The 16,750-nt window shown below is 42.6% G+C and overlaps 1 protein-coding gene across 4 annotated transcripts in view; it reads right to left on the bottom strand.

Moving 5' to 3' along the window:
• The window catches only part of LOC142838364 (uncharacterized), a 169,731-nt gene that overhangs the window by 31,927 nt on the left and 121,054 nt on the right, over positions 1-16,750 (bottom strand). For 3 of the 4 annotated variants that reach the window (XR_012908540.1, XR_012908541.1, XR_012908542.1), the window contains exon 7: positions 11,320-11,418. The exons of the other annotated variant lie outside the window; for it this stretch is intronic. The gene's annotated coding sequence lies outside the window, so the exon portion shown is untranslated. The remainder of the gene's footprint in view (positions 1-11,319; positions 11,419-16,750) is intronic. 4 annotated transcript variants of the gene reach the window in all.

The raw sequence follows: 16,750 nt of genomic DNA, 5'->3' as shown, positions 1-16,750 counted from the left end.
GAAGTTTCATAACAAATACAGCATGCAATCAAACACACTGTGACTCTCGAAGATAGGAATCTTGTCATTTCATGTTTGTACTCTGAAAGCTTAGCAAGGATCCTGATAAGTAGTTTAATATTGATTGATTGAATCAATGAATGGTTTCAACGACTAGAAGCAGCAATGAATAATCATACTACGGAAAAAAAGCTAGTTTTTATGGAACAGACTCACTTGAAAGAAAATAATTATTCAATATTAAACAAGTTTAGGAAGAAAATGTTTGCCATACCAGCATAACAATTACAGTTAATATTTAGCATTATTATTTATTTAGAATATGTTTTTCTAATAAGCTCCATGGGGCAAAGACCTTACACCTATTATTCTTTGTCCTGTCTCCAGTACCTAACACACTGTCTACAAAAGGTAATCAATAAATATTTTGGTATGGCTAAATGCATAAAGAAATGAATGTATACATTCACGAAGATTGTACTCTTAACCCCATGAGCCACATAAAGGCCTAACTAAATCAGAAAAGCCAAGTCTAGACTAACCAGCAAAAGTCTCCAACACTAGAAAAACAGCTCATAGTTGTACAGCCAGACCTGTGAGTGTCGGCTCACAGTCTATGGCATGACCTCCTTTCTGTAAGAAACAAACAAGCATTGCTTGAGGACGCGGAAACCTCAGTGCGAGTAAGCAGGGATGAACAGATGTCTCCACAATGGCGGCGCGATGAACCAGCCTTTGTAACCCGGCTAATGAGAGGAACAGGAGGAAAGGTTGCAGATGATGATGGAACCGTGACAACTACAGAAAGTATGTCGATTGATTAAAAAACAAAACCTTTTCTTTTTTGAGACAGGGTATGGCTTCTGGAGCCCAGACTAGCCTCAAACTCACAATCTTCCTATCAGAACTTTCAAAACACTGCTAAAATATTTTTTTTGAAGAGGTGTTGCAATGGCCTGAAGGTTATATCTCCCCCAAATTCATACATCAAAATCTGATCCTTACAATGATTTAGAAATGGGACTTGGGGAAGTGATTAGCAAACAGGTCCAGAGCCCCTAGGAATGGCCCTCTTTCCTCTTGGGCCACATGTGGACCCGGTGAGAGGGTCCCGTCCATGAAACAGAAAGCAGCCCTCAGCAGACACCAAAGCTGCTAATTTTTCTGCTTCCAAAATGGTGAGACACAAGTGTCTGTCGTGTTTCAACTACTCACCCACAGCTGCTGTTACGGCAGCACCAATGGGCTAACACTGGTAGCAAAGTCATTCTTTAAATGCTCATAACACATTTATAATCTCAGAGGTCTCATGTGATCATTTAGTTAGATAATCCATGTGGCTTCACGCAGAGCTCAAGCCAGCGTTACCATGGGAACCATCAGGCAAGGCAGGCAAGGAGCAAGCGCCAGGACAGTGTACAGTCCACACCTCTGTATCATCGTCATCCAGGTATCTGGAAACTCTAGAGAGACGTATGTAAAAACAAACAAGCTCCCGCGTGAACTGACTCACGGGGATCGTGAGATAGATACTGATGTGAAAAGATGGATTTTTTCCCCCTAAATTAGCCGAGAGACAAGTGGAAGGTCTGGGCGTGAAGGAATCTAATAGGGAAGCACGCTACTCAGTACACGTTCGGTGACGTAAGGCAAGACTGCGCTTGCTTGCGGGAGCCTCTGTGTCAGAAACCCACGAGCTGGGCACACAGCTCTAGCCCATCCTTCCTAGCCTCTGGAGGCTGAGCACCATGGGCCACCTTTTCGTGACTAAACAGTAATGGGTGCCAATCTCCTTGCCTTGTCATTATAAAGGTTGCCTGTGCAGCCTTCCTCTTGGTCATAGAGGAAGAGAGGTAAATAATCTCTGGAGTCCCAGGTGAGGGAGACAGATGAAGATCTCAGGGGTCTGGAGATGCCTCTGGCTAAGAGCACTTGCCGCTCTTGCAGAGGACCTGGGTGTTCCCAGCACCCACAAGGCAATGTACTATCCTATATGACTCCCTTTCCAGGGAATCTGCGCACCCTCTGGCCTCCATGGGTACCAAGTATGCACACAGTGCATTTACAAACACGCAGGCAAAACACTCATACACATAAAATAAATCTTCTTTTTTCTAAAAGAGGGTATTCAGCACCAACCTCAACATTAAAGATACTTTCTAGCAGATTCTGTAAATTGTAATAGAAAAATTGGAAGCCATGGATGTTCCTATGGGACCACACAGACTACCTGTGTTTCTCCACCCAACCCATGGACTGCCCCTCTGGACACACTTACGCTCTTGGGAACAGGGAGAAGCTGCCTCTGAACAGCTGTCATGTGAATCCCCAACACAGCCTATGCGAGCTCATCTCTTTAGAGTTCAAATGATGCCGTATTTAAACCTACTTGTCTCTGCCTTTGTTTTTTATTTTGTCTGCACAGGGTGATTAAGAAGAACAAATAAATTGTGAAGCAACGTTATGTCTAAGAGTTTCTTTTTTTGGTGATTATAAAATGTGGTTAGGCACAATCCTAAAGAACAATTAGGGGGACCCAAACATCATGTTGAAAATGAGACCTTTGGGTGCTTGCCTGAAGATGTTATTAGGAAACATTTGTTTACTTGCCAACGTTGAAATTTAAGACTGTCTTCGAGGAGCCCCAAGGTATTAAGAACAATAAATAATAATGTGCTGACGGGAAAACATTAAAAAACAAACTTGTTAGAGTCTTTCAAATAATAAAGGATAAATTCGGCTTAAATCAGAATACAGGCTCCAAATCCATTTGGCCTGCATCGTCAAACACTAAGCTGAAAACTGGAGTCTAGGAGCCATCTCTGTAATGATGCTCTAGCGAACGTTTAGCAGGGGGCAGTGACTAGGCTTCCAGAGACTACTAGAGAGCTCCTGGTTCTTCATTGCTAACCTGGGCCACTGACAGGAAGGTGGTAACCGGCCTTTATCTCTCTAGTGAGTCTAGAGAGAGGAAAAAACTTGGAGATAGCTGTGGCGGGGTTTGGGGGGTGGGAGCGGTGAAGAGGCGGGAGATGAGGTAAGAGATGCAGCAGCAAACACTTTGAAGAGTCCCTTGAGACAGAAGGGGACAATGGGAAATAGGTCTGTGGCTTCATGTTCCGAGGCTGAAAACTTAGGCTCCAGCGTTCCTCTCTTGTGACATGGACTTCATCTCCATCCTCTTTTCTTTTCTTTTCGTTTTGTTTTTCGAGACAGGGTTTCTCTGGGTAACAGCCCTAGCTGTCCTGGAACTCACTCTGTAGACCAGGCTGGCCTCAAACTCACAGAGATCTACCTGCTTCTGCCTCCCAAGTGCTGGGATTAAAAGTGACCATCACCACTGCCCAGCCTCCATTCTGTTTTCTTTCCACTCCAAATCCCAAGTCTCTATCCATACCCAGGCAGAGCTCATCACTAGGGTTGGGTCAACATCACACAGAGAGCCCAAGGCTCACGCTTATCATTCCAGCACTCGACAGGCTGGCACTGGAGGAATGAATGTCGGAATGAATGTCTTGAGTTCAAGGCCGGCCTGGGCAATAAAAGCTTGTCTTAAATCAGGGGTAGTGTGTGTGGGGGGGGGACAGGGAGGCGGTAACAAGATGCTTCAGTGGATTAAAGCATTTTCTACACAAGCCTCTCCAACCTGATTTGGGTCCCCAGAACCCATGTAAAGTTAGAAGGGAAAAATCAACTCCACAAAGTTGTCCTGATTTCCTCATCTACACCACAGCATGTACCCTTATGTCACTCACACACAATAATAAATAAATGTTACAATACCAAAAAGCTCACAAAGGGATCAAGTCACGGAACAGGTGAGCGTCAGCAAAGGCAATGTGATCAGTAGAACTGTCTTCCCCAGCATAAGGTCCTTCTGTCAAAAAAGAGGGTGCGGGGCTTCCTTGTATATCTAACTGGAGCCCTGGGTCTACACATGAAATTTAAAAAGAATCTTTTTTGGATACAGAGTTTTGTTATGTACTTCGTGCTGGCCTTGAACTGGGGGTATCTTGCCTCAACCTCCTCAGTGTTAAGATCACTGATAAGTATCACTACACCTGGCTTGACAAAGGAAATCAGTATGGCCATGTATAGCCTATGTCTTTTTCAACTTCTGTTTTCGATGATCAGATTCATCACTCACACACACACACACTCAAGAGGTTAAAGTATAGATTTTTATCTATAAATAAATTACATTTATAAAAAATTATTTTTGTAGGCATTGAATTAATGAATAATGTACATTGGTTGAAATCATCACAAAATAGAAAGTATTTGCTTTACTTTATAGATGAATAAACTGAGGTTCAGAGATGTTAGGTAAATTGCCCACATCTGCTTACTGAAAACTAAATTCTAGTTGACCTTCCTTCTACATCTATAATCTTTCTTTTATATTCCCTTCATTTATTATTATTATTTTTAATTATTTATTTTTATTTTTGGGCATTGGTGTTTTGTTTGTATGCATGTCTGTATGAGGATGTAGGCTCCCCTGGAATTAGAGTTACAGACAGTTGTGAGCTGCTATGTGGGTGCTGAGAATTGAACCCTGGTCCTCTGGACGAGCAGCCAGCGCTCTTAACCACTGAGCAATCTCTCCAGTCACTACTACTACTACTACTCTTACTGGTGGTGTGATGTGGAGGTGATCTATGCTTGTAAATATGTTTTATTTGATTGGTTAATAAAAAAGATGCTTTCAGCCAATGGCTTAACAGAGTAAAGCCAGGCTGGAAATCTGGACAGAAATGTAGAGAGAGAATAGGTGGAGTCAAAGAGAAGCCATGGAGGCGCCGCAGGAGACAGATGCAAGAGACAGACTCCAGATGGATGAAACCTTACCAGTAGGCCACAACCACATGGCAATATACAGAATAATAGAAATGGGTTAATTTAAGATATAAGAGCTAGCTAGCAATACACTTATACTATTGGCCAAACAGTATTACAAATAATATAGTTTCTGTGTGATTATTTTGGGTCTGGGCAACCAGAAACAAAACAAGTGGCCTCTGACAAAAGATTGGCACACTAATGTGGTCTGAAACTTTTGGGACTGATGCCCTCTACTCACTTAGGGTCTGGATGTTTTTGTGCCCACTCAGGGTCTGGAGAAAGTAGCTGGGACCATGCCTGAGGCTCAGTGTTCCCTGCCTAGGCAGGCAGCAGGATGGGGTTGGCTAGCAGTGCACAAGCAGGAGAGCATGGTGGATTCCTACCATCATATACAGAGATATTTCCAAGCCACGCAGTGCACTGCATGGAAAATTTAATTTTTACTCAGATAAAAATGGATTATATGCTGCATGATGCTACCCAGAGTTGAGGTGGTGAGTATGGCTCCCACCCAGCAGTCCCAGAGCCAGTGGTGAGCTACCTCCACCATAATAAAAGCCTGAGAGAGGTGGAGCCAGCATCAAGGGCCACTGAGACCAAGCTGCTTACCATTTTAAAAGTGCTTCTGGTCAGACAATTATTACAGATATGCAATAAAGGCAAATTAAGATGGAAAATGCCTCTAAATGGGTCACAGTATTGGATAAATGTACATAGGCTTGGGAGAGAGAAGAAATATTTATTTTAAAAAAGTAAATGGTTTTAAAAAAATAAAACAAAGTCTTTAAGAGACAGAGTAAAGACAGTCATAGTTAAAAGGAGTAAAGAAAAATAAGCCATGCAAAAATGGAATATATATATAGAGAGAGTCTGGATTATGTATATTTTTTTAATTTTTTTTTTTTTTACTGTGAATGAGCTAAGTACAGAGAGACATTTCATTGTATGGGCTGCTAATCTAAACCAACATATATATTTTAAAGGTATCTTGACTTCAAAATTTGGGTCTAAGGATATGTTGCTTTGGAAAAAAGGTTCTTCTTTTGTTTCTACAGAAGATGATAACCTGTGGATTCCTTCCAGGCTAATGTGGTTTGACAGATCAAGACCCCTGAAAGTTCACCACGAACACCCCCAAAAGTTACTTTGTCCAACAAAAAGCAGGAAGCAGTTTAGAAAGAACTATGCCCAAATTCCTCAAATATTGCTTCTAAGTGCTTGCTTACATTTTAAGGGGGATATGCTATAGAGATTTGCATTAGTATGGATCTTGGTTTATTAATATAAATTTAAGGTCAATTTTGTTATATGTATATTTCTGCTCTTGATTTACAGTATTGTGTTTGTGTAGCTCCTTTAAAAATGTAATGTATAATTAAGAAGTACAGGTTAATAGATAGTCATCTGTAATAGTCAAGCTTATAGTCATGTTATCTAGATTTTCTAGATGTACAGAGATATATTTCAGATAAATAGGTAGTCTTCAAACCTTTCAAATATTTCAGAATATGGCATTTAAAATTCTTTAAGAATTTAGGACTTTTCATGACAGTGAGACACATCTGCTCCTAGCAGCACCAATTAAAGAGGATAATGGGCATTGAAGAGGCTCCTTATGGAGTTTGCTGGCCATTTGAGCAAGAAACTACTCTTGCCTGGACTGTTTAATATTATGCTCTATGAACTGGACATGCAGGACCCACAGAAAAATTACTGCTGAACTTGCCTAAAGGTGAGACAGTTCTTCAGGGTTCCTGCTTCATGAAAGAGCCTGCCAGACATTTTCCAGGACACAGAAGAAAGCAATTGATGAACTTTGCCAGTACATGGCATAAGAGATCTTCAAATTTCCTGCTTCATTGAAAGGCCTGCCAGATATTATGGGCCTCTAGGCTGAAGATAGGTACCCCAATGTTACAGAAGAACTTTGGGTGACTGTACAGGCAGCGAGATGTCTCTATCAATTAGAGTTTTAGAAGTTGCTTACAATTTACTTCTTGTTTACTTAGGTAATATCCTTCTAGGTTCTTTGATGGAGTTGAAGAATAGATAGTTATATTTTTCCTTAGTTATGATAAAAGATAAAGTAGACATAAATATTGTAACTATAATTCTTGCTTGATAACTTTTTTTTTTGATTTTCGAGACAGGGTTTCTCCGTAGCTTTTGGTTCCTGTCCTGGAACTAGCTGTTGTAGACCAGGCTGGCCTCGAACTCACAGAGATCCACCTGCCTCTGCCTCCCGAGTGCTGGGATTAAAGGCGTGCGCCACCACCGCCTGGCTTGATAACTTTTTTTTATATCTAATTTTATTATGCTAAAGTTAAAACCTTCCTTTTTATTTAGACAGAAAAGGGGAGGTAATGTGGGAGGTGATCTATGCTATGAAAATGTTTTATTGCCATTGGTTAATAAAGAAGCTGCTTTCGGCCAATGGCTTAACAGAGTAAATCCAGGTAGGAAATCTGATCAGAGATGTAGAGAGAGAGTAGGCAGAGTCAAAGAGAAGCTATGAAGCCACAACTGGACAGATGCCTGATGGATGGAACCCTACCAGTAGGCTACATCCTCACGACAATACACAGATTAATAGAAATGGGTTAATTTAAGATATAAGAGCTAGCTAGCCATATGCTTAAGCTATTGGCAAAAACAGTATTACAAAATAATATTGTTTCGTGTGATTATTTTGGGTCTGGGTGACTGGGAAAAAATGAGTGGCCTCTGACAACAGTGGTGATTTTCTTTCCCTTTCTTTCTTTCTTTCTTTCTTTCTTTCTTTCTTTCTTTCTTTCTTTCTTTTTGAGGCAGTATCATGCCACTCGGGGTAGCCTTGAACTTGCTGTGTAGCTAAGGATGAACTTGAGCTTCTAATCCTCCTGCTGCCAGCTTTCAAGTGCTGGGATTACCAGCATGTGCCACTATGCCAAGTATGCAATGTTGGCAACAGAACCCAGGGCTTCTCGGGGCAATGCTCTTCTAACTGAGCTACAACCTCTACCCTATTTGTTTTTTTTTTTCAGAACAGGGTCTCACTAAATAGCTTCAATCTGGCCTTGAATTCAAGGTCCTCCCAATTCAGCCTTCCTGGTGCTGGTGTAGGCCTGTGGTACCAATCCTAGCCCTGTATTCTCTCTCCCCATCAGATGACACAACAAGGTTTCTTCACATGGGCTATGGTTTTTACCCAATGTATTCTCCCCACAACTTCCAGACTTGTACCTACTCCTCCCCACCAAAGGATGACACTTTTCATTATTCTAATCAGTCTCTTCAGGTTTGGTGTGGGTAATACATAAAATTTCCCAGGCATTTTAAAGTACTGGATATAGTTAAACTGCTTCTGATATAATCCTCACAGAACTCTGAGAGTCCTGAGAACCTGGCCTAGAAACTGCAGCTGGCAGATCCAAACGGAGGGAAGTTGGCCAGCAGGGAGTTCAGCACCTAGACCCAGGCACAGCCTGTCCTCCCCTGGGATTCTTCCATTCCTTTGATTCCACTGAGTGTCATAACCACAGGCTGATGTGAAGCAGAAGGATCCGTCTACAAAACAGAGTTGCTAGTGGGAATGGGGAGGCTCAGAGAAGTGTGCCAGCCCACGCTACCTACCAATGGAAAGGGAGAAGGACAGGAGGAAGAAAAAGAAAAGGAGCAAGCAAAGGAAGCGGGCAGAGTTTAGAAATGGAAAGACGGTATATGACTTAATTCTAGCTGCAAAAAAAAAAAAAAAAACCACAAGCCTAACATCATCCTAAGGTTGAACTCTGTTTCTCTGTGCAGAGAATTCACAACAACTTCCTAGATGAAAAACAACATAATTGAAACAAAAATCAATATAAAAACAGATAGACAACAGAAACCAAAAAGCCCTCTGGGGACCCAGAAATCCAGGGCAACCTTGGGCAGAGACTAGCTGGCACAAGGACTTAACTGCTCTAAAACAAAGTATTTATTTGGAGATTAAAATTAGCTTATTTTTTTTAGAGGTTCAAATTCTTAGTTTAAAAATAACAATGAAGTTCTTTAACTTAATTTTGTGAGTCTTCACTGAGTTGGCTCTTCAGTTTACAGCAGCAGAAAGTCAAAAGATAAGAACAAGAGGGATAGACTCTCCCCCATTCTAAAATGGGAGGTACACAGCAAACAACTAAAGATCATGCTTTCCAAATAAATGTTATTCCTTAACTTTTAAACTTTGGAACATAAAGTGATTTGTCAAGATGGACACACGGGCACACACACACACACGCACACACACGCACACACACACACATGCACACACACACGCGCACACACACGCGCACACACACGCACACACACGCACACACACGCACACACACGCACACACACACACACACGCACACACACACACGCACACACACACACACGCACACACACACGCACACACACACACGCGCGCACACACACACACACACACCACTTATTTTAGAACATTGTAAAAACAGTTCTCTAATATCTGAGTTTCCAAAGTGTTCTGTCATTAGATAAAAGTCAGAAAAAAATTGTCTACGGCTAAATTCTGGTTAATGACCAGGTTTGAAGACCCTCCTGGGGCCCAAAGAACACATAGTCTCTTTCAGACCTCGTATTTCCTATTCTGTGCTGATTAGCAAGCTACTCATCGGGATAAACTAGAGCTTCAGGACGGCATCTACACCATAAAGAGCCTAGTTAGTCTCTCTGCATCTCTGTCTCTGTGTCTCTCCCTTTCTCTTTCCGTATAGATATTTCCACATATATATATATATATATATATATATATATATATATATATATATACACACACACACACACATATATATATATACACACACATATATATATGTCTCAGTCTCCAACTTTTTCTCTCCCTCTTCTCTGCCTTTTGTGATTGTTTGTTTTTGGACAGGTTCTTCCATAGCTGGGGCTGTTTCCTTGGACTCCCAATCCTCCTACTTTGACATCTCAAATGCTGAGACGTCAGGTGCATATCCCCACATCCAGCTTCTCCACCTACGTTCTCTAAGACAAAGACTATGTGCCAGGCAACATGATATGAGTCTTTAACACAGGGGTAATTCTTTCTAAAAGTTTAATAACCAATTCTCATCTTTCAAAACTTATTTAATAGGAAACTGTCCCTTTGACCCCTGACTCCCTATTAGCCTCATCAAATGGTGAGACAACCAGACATTACTTCTGACCTAAAATGATGTAGCAAGCACACAGATTTATCCACGAGGACTTTACCCAAGTGTACGCTTGATTCATATTATCTTTGAATCTATCTAACCTCCAGTTTACAAGAAACGCAGAGAAGAACATGTTAAATAGCAGCATAAAGAAGCAATCGGATAATAGAGAACACAGGATATTCCATGCGACAATCAGATGGGACTCAACAGAAGCTGACATCATGAGAATGCAATGCATGTGGCTATGGAGCGAGGAGGCAACACGAGACAGAAAGAATCTTCATAAATAGGATGCCTGAATGAAGTACGAGTTCTTGTTTGAATTAAACAGAATCACAAGATATTTGGAGGGGGAGGGAAAAACAGGAATTACTCTTCGTGGATAGAGTCATTGTTTGGAAATAGTGGTGAGGGTTGCACAATGTTTTCAATATGTTTAGTGTCACTGATTTATATGGTTAAGATAGAAAGCTTTACATTATGTATGTATACCACAGTTTTGAAGCAATATTTCAGGAAACAAGCAAGGAAATTCAAAATGTAGATAAATGATTAATAATGTTAAAAATTACGTAGCTTTTCTGAGGCATGATAGCAGAACTGCGTGTCCCTCACAAAAATGTGCTTATTCTTCAGAGGTTAATGTTGAAATGTTGAGACGACCTATAAATCTTATTTAAACAATGAATAAGCTTATCTTTCTTCAGAAAAGAGGAAAATAAAGACTGTATTGCAAACGCTTTGCAATCATTTGATCTCCATGATAGATACTATGTGTTCGTGTTGTGATTCTGTCTCTAACTACACTAGAACCGTGCATGGGGAAAGGGGTGAAGGACAGAGTTCTCTCTTGTGAGCATCCTGATGTAAGTCTACACAAGATTTACATCCGTTTAAAAGTCAAAGAGGGAAGTTAAAGAGTAGACAGAACGTTAGCCTGTGTAGAGTCTGTAAGTAGAGTCGCTGCCCTTAGCTGGAACCACTAGCTCCTTATCTACCCCCAGCTTCCTTCAAGGGTTGAGCAAGCCTATCCTATTGAAAGATCAGACAGTTGTATTTCTGGGAACTAACAGAGAGGGATCACGACTGTTTCATCCAAGGCACCCTGCAGATCAATTCATTTTCCTTTTAAGAGTCAACATGCCACAAGCAAGTCACTAGGTCTCATCTCTTTCAGGTGGTCATGCAGGTCACATCCATCTTTCGTGGATAGACCTGTATTGTACCCTGGCTAGCTGTGATCTCAGAACAGAAGGGAAGGAGAGGAAAAACTCACCACACATATTGCCGTTAGAGTACGTCTCTGGGAATTGTAACTGATGGCTTTCTCTGTCCCACGCTGATAATTTTTTTTTGAGGCAGTGATAGATTCACCCTAGAAGAAGAATCAACATTTTTTTGTTTTGTTTTTTGAAACTGGGTCTCACTATGTAGTTTTGGCTGAAACTCCCTCTGTAGACCAGGCTGGCCTTGAACTCAGAGACTTCTCTGCCTCCTGAGTGCTGGGATTAATGGCATGTGCCACAGTACCTAGCAATTCAGCGGATCTGAAGATAGAGATTTTTTGATGTCAAGATCAGAGGGAAAATATGAAGAAATATGGAAAAGAGTCTCAGGCGAACGTGGAATTACTTAGGAAAAAGAATGCCCGGATGGAGTATGCGATCTTGTTCTGGTGTCATGGAATCACAAGAATGTTTGAATGGGAGGGGAAAACAGGAATTAGAATTACTCTGTGTGGGTAGAATTAGTGTCTGGAAATAGTGGGGATGGTTGCACAATTTTGTCAGTGTGCTTAATGCCACTGAACTGTATGATTAAAATGGGAAACTACATTATGTATAATTTACCAAATTTAATTAATTAATTTATTTATTTTGGTTTTTCAAGACAGGGTTTCTCTGTAGCTTTGGAGTCTGTCCTGGAACTTGCTCTATAGACCAGGCTGGTCTTGAGCTCACAGAGATCCACTACCTTCTGAGTGCTGGGATTTTAAATTGTAGTGAATATATCAACATATGCATAGTGGGGGAAAGGATTTAGTGAGATAATGGGCAAAACCCCTGAAATTTTTATGAAATATATCCATCTAGTTATCTAAGAACAGCTTCTACTCCTAGATACACTGAAGTAAAAATACAGACAGAGGAGGAAGGGAATTGTGGCAGCGACTTGATCAAGCAATAGCAAAGGCAAAACAAACAGTTAAGGGTGTGTCGCAGTGACAGAGCATTTACTTAGCATGGGTGAGGCCCACACCACAAACAAACAACCACAAGAAAAACACAGGCAAAACATGTACAAAAGAACCCAAATAAGATAAACATCTGACTTCTCCACATAAACCGTAGTTGCCCGGAAACAGTGGGAGATATTTTCACAACGCTGAAAGAGACAACAAGGGCACCAACTAAGAATCTTCTCTCTAGTAGAACGGCCGCTCAGAACTCAAGTAGAAGAGGAGGGCTTCAGGCAGAGCTGGGAGGTTGGAGGTGGAGGACAAGGTCAAGCAGCCTCGGCAGATGCCTTGGTGAGTAAGAGTGCCGCCCCTTTTTGGCCAGTCAGTGATCCACTGCGGTGTCCAGCCTTTTGACACTGTGACACGACGCTGCCGTCTATCAATGTGTCGGGCTGCTTTCCTAGCTATCCAGGGACGCATGAGGACATGCTTGTGCTAGAGGAACCTGCACATTTCAAGATTTCAAGTAGGATTTTCAACCCAGAAAGAAATTGTGTAATTATTAAAGCGAGTTGTGCTTTATATCAAAGCCAGTGTCACTTTTAGAGCACGCACAGTTACTCCAGGATGGCGGTGCTTTCAGGAAACCTGACTGTGTCTGTCTGTCCCTCCCTCCCTCTCCTTCAAGTGTTCAGCCTCTAGTGATATGATCCCTAGGTTGTTCGCTCTACTCTTTGCCATATAATTGCTCTGCTTCCCCCCCAATGCTCTGGGTCATAGATTTCTCCACATTGATCCAATTACACAGCAGCCTCTTCGCGGTGGCTTTTGTGGTCAGTCTTCAAGATTTGTCCGAAGCCCAGAAGGTTCTCCTTGGCTCTTTCTTTCCCTAATATTCTCTAGCAAACTAACCAACCTAAAGCTTATCTAGTTCTCTCGCGGAGCCAACAGCTTCCTCTTCATTGCTTAGTACCCCAGTCTCAACTGTTCTTAACTGACTTCAGTGGGAACTTTGCCATGTCCTCTTCCAAACACAGCCTCTCCTCATCAGCACTCTGTGTTCTTACAGCTGGCCCCTTTCCTTCCAGAGTCTCTAGGACTCTCCTCTTGAATATGGGCACTTGGCTCGTCCTGATGGCCCTGCTTTACAGAAAGAGCATTGAGTGGGGGCAGTGACCTCTTGTTTTGCTTTTCATTTTCCTTTGTGGAGACTGCGTCACACACCAAATAGCGTGGATGCCATTGGTCCCCACTTTTATGTGTCTGCCATATCTAAGTGGAGGCTTGGACAGGAATAAAGTCCTCCACCTTTGGCCTGCACTTTTGGGGGGGGGGATGGGATGGAATTTAGCACCTACAACATAGATGTGGCAAGGAGACACTGTTGGCCTTGACTGACAAGAGCCCTGCCTTCCTGGGCAGGCTGGAGCTTCTGTCACAACAATCTAGGTTAGATGGAGTAGGAGGGAGCATGGTTTAGATGCCATAAGTTCTCTCTCTTATTGAGATTAGTAGATTTTCTTAAATAAACGAGTACTTGCTGTATACCCTTAGGAAGCTTTCTCGAGACTTTGAATGATTGTTTTTACAATATGAATGTTTTGTTGACAGGGACTGTAGGGCTCTTCCCAGCGCCATTCTGGAAATCGCCTTCTAATAGGATCTTAATGACTACAAACACTGTCTTGACTGCTAATAATGTTTTTCTGAGCTTCCCTCCGGGGTTTGGGCTCTGATAAATGGAGGTGAATGTGGAGATAAAGAACTGCTTGATCATCCCGGACCGAATGAAAACGCTATGGCCATACTCTGAGAACTGCACAGAATACAGTGGCCAAAACAAAGCAGAAGACCTACAAATCCCTAGATTTCTCCCTGGTGTTTGGAGTGAAAACACAGAAAGCAGCCTGGCTCCTCTGAGTCGAGTTCCCAGGAATGGTTTACTAAAGCATTTCTCGCTAAGTTTCCCAAAACATGGTATGAGAGTTAGACTGGATTTACAGTAGAAAAAAATTTCATCAAATCAATCCTGTTCTTCTCCCTCCTTCTCCTTTGTTCTGAGCATGTATCCTTGCGGTGGCTGCTTTGAGCTTTGGGGCCCACTGAGCTTAGATCTAGAGAATGAGCCCAGATGATGGCAGCTGTTAGTACAACTGTCAGCTTGTTGGGGTTCAGAATCCCCTGGAACACGATCTCTGGGCATGCTGCTGGGGGACACTGTTGACTAGACCAAGTGAGCTGGGGAGACCTGACCACTGTGGATGGTACTGTGACCTGGGCTGAGTCCTGGGATGAATGGAACGAAGAAATAGAGCTGAGGACATGCATTCCCCAACGTCTGCTTCTAATTGTTAATACGCTACGACCAGCTGTGCTGGGCTCCTGCTGCTCTGACTCACCTCCACGATGGACTGTACCCTTGAACACTGAGCCAAAATAAGTCTCCTTTCCCTTAAGTGGCTCTTGTCAGGGTCCCTTTATCACTGCAACAGGAAGAGTAAATAAGACAATATTCTAAACACATTGACCTGCGATTGGAGACATAAGCCAAGTCACAAAGTTGTGAAGTTATAATTATGAAAGAAGATTATACCAAATGGGTTCAGTAAGCTTCATATATTTGTGTGTGTGTATTGTGCATATGCAATATATAGCTACATATATATGTGTGTGCATATATCTATGTAACAGTGATAAAGAAGGATAGGTAATGAATTTGGAAGGGAGTGGGGGGCATGGAAGGCATTGGAAGTGAGAGAGGGAGGGGTGGAAACAACGCAGACTCAACTCTCATCTATGATATCAAAAATTAATATAAAATACATTTAGTGGTTAAATGAATAATTACAAATATTTATTATGTAGAGTATAATTTTTGTAATATATATACATTGAAAAGTAGCCAAATTGAACTGGTAAATATGAATTACTTAATGCTACTGTCAATTTTTTCCCTAAGATGAGATGTACAGTCTGCTATTTTTTTTTTTTTGATTTTTCGAGACAGGGTTTCTCCGTAGCTTTTTGGTAGACCAGGCTGGCCTCAAACTCACAGAAATCCGCCTGCCTCTGCCTCCCGAGTGCTGGGATTAAAGGCGTGCGCCACCACCGCCCGGCTCAGTCTGCTATTTTTGACCTCAAAAATGTATGTATAGGCCAACAGTAATTGAACTTAGTTGAAAATAAGAGCTGCACAGTAGTGGTGCACACCTTTAAACCAGGCACTTGGGAGGCAGAGGCAGGTGGATCTCTGTGAGTTCGAGGCCAGCCTGGTCTACAGAGCAAGTTCCAGGACACAGCCAGAGCTGTTACATAGAGAAACCTGTCTTGAAAAAGAAAAGAAAAAAAAAGAAAGAAAGAGAAGAGGGACTTGTTGAGGAGTCCCAAGGGGATCTGGAGGGGGGTATGGGATAGATACACTCAAAATGCATAATATACCTGTATGAAATTCTCAAAGAATAAATTAAAAATATTATAAAAATAATGTCTCATCTCAAGCACTAACTTTTTTTCTCACTTAAATTGAAGCTGGTTCCTAAATAGTTCCTCCCACACTATGTCCCACTAATTTGGGAACAAGGTTTTCCTCTAACAAGATCACTGTAAAGGCCCCGGCCCTGACATAAATTCTTAGTACTGCTCGACCATTTGAATAATAGTAGATCAAGAAGAGTCAGTTCTATCGAATCAAGAAGTTAAAATCAATCCCTTTCCAGAGAGCAGGTTTAACAAGTTCACCCACACCATGAGGACCTTTATGTCACCATCCCCCATGTCTACAATGACGGTAACTGACCAAAACAGGCTTTACCCAGTTTTTCCTCTGACTGAGGCATTAGTCACCTCATTACCCTGGCCAAGCATCTAACAAAAGCAAAGGGAGGGAGGAAGAGAGGGAAGGAGGGAGGGAGGGAGGGAGGGAGGGAGGGAGGGAGGGAGGGAGGGGGAAAGGAGGGAGTGAGGAAGGGAGGGAGTGAGGAAGGGGGAAAGAAGGGAGGGAGGAAGGGAAGGAGTGAGGAAGGGGGAAAGAAGGGAGGGAGGAAAGGAAGGAGGGGGAGGGAAGGAAGGAAGGGAGGGAGGGAGGGAGGGAGGGAGGGAGGGAGGGAGGGGGAAAAGAGGGAGGGAGGAAGGGAAGGAGGGAGGAAGGAAGGGAAGGAGGGGGAGGGAAGGAAGGGAGGGAGGGAGGGAAGAAAGGAAGGGAGGGAGGCAGGGAGGGAGGGAGGGAGGAAGGGGAAGGAAGGAAGGGGAAGGGAGGGAAGGAGGAAGGGAGGGAGGGAGGGAGGGAGGGAGGGAGGGAGGGAGGGAGGGAGGAACTTTGCTTACAGTTCCAAAGGATACAGTCCAGGATGATGGCAAGGCATGGCAGTAGGTGCTTGAGGTGGCTGGACACACCGTATCAAACACTGAGGGAGATGGGTGCTTGGGTTCAGTTTGCTTACTTTTTTTTGCTCAGTCTCCAATGATCCCAGCCCGTGGAATGGCATCACCCACCTTTACGGTGGGTCTGCCCTTCTCAGTAAAGTTGGTC

The sequence above is a fragment of the Microtus pennsylvanicus genome, chromosome 19 (genome assembly GCF_037038515.1).
Source record: "Microtus pennsylvanicus isolate mMicPen1 chromosome 19, mMicPen1.hap1, whole genome shotgun sequence".
Lineage (NCBI taxonomy): Eukaryota > Metazoa > Chordata > Mammalia > Rodentia > Cricetidae > Microtus > Microtus pennsylvanicus.
The sequence above is the reverse complement of the archived record's forward strand: the minus strand, read 5'-3'. Positions and strand labels throughout refer to the sequence as shown.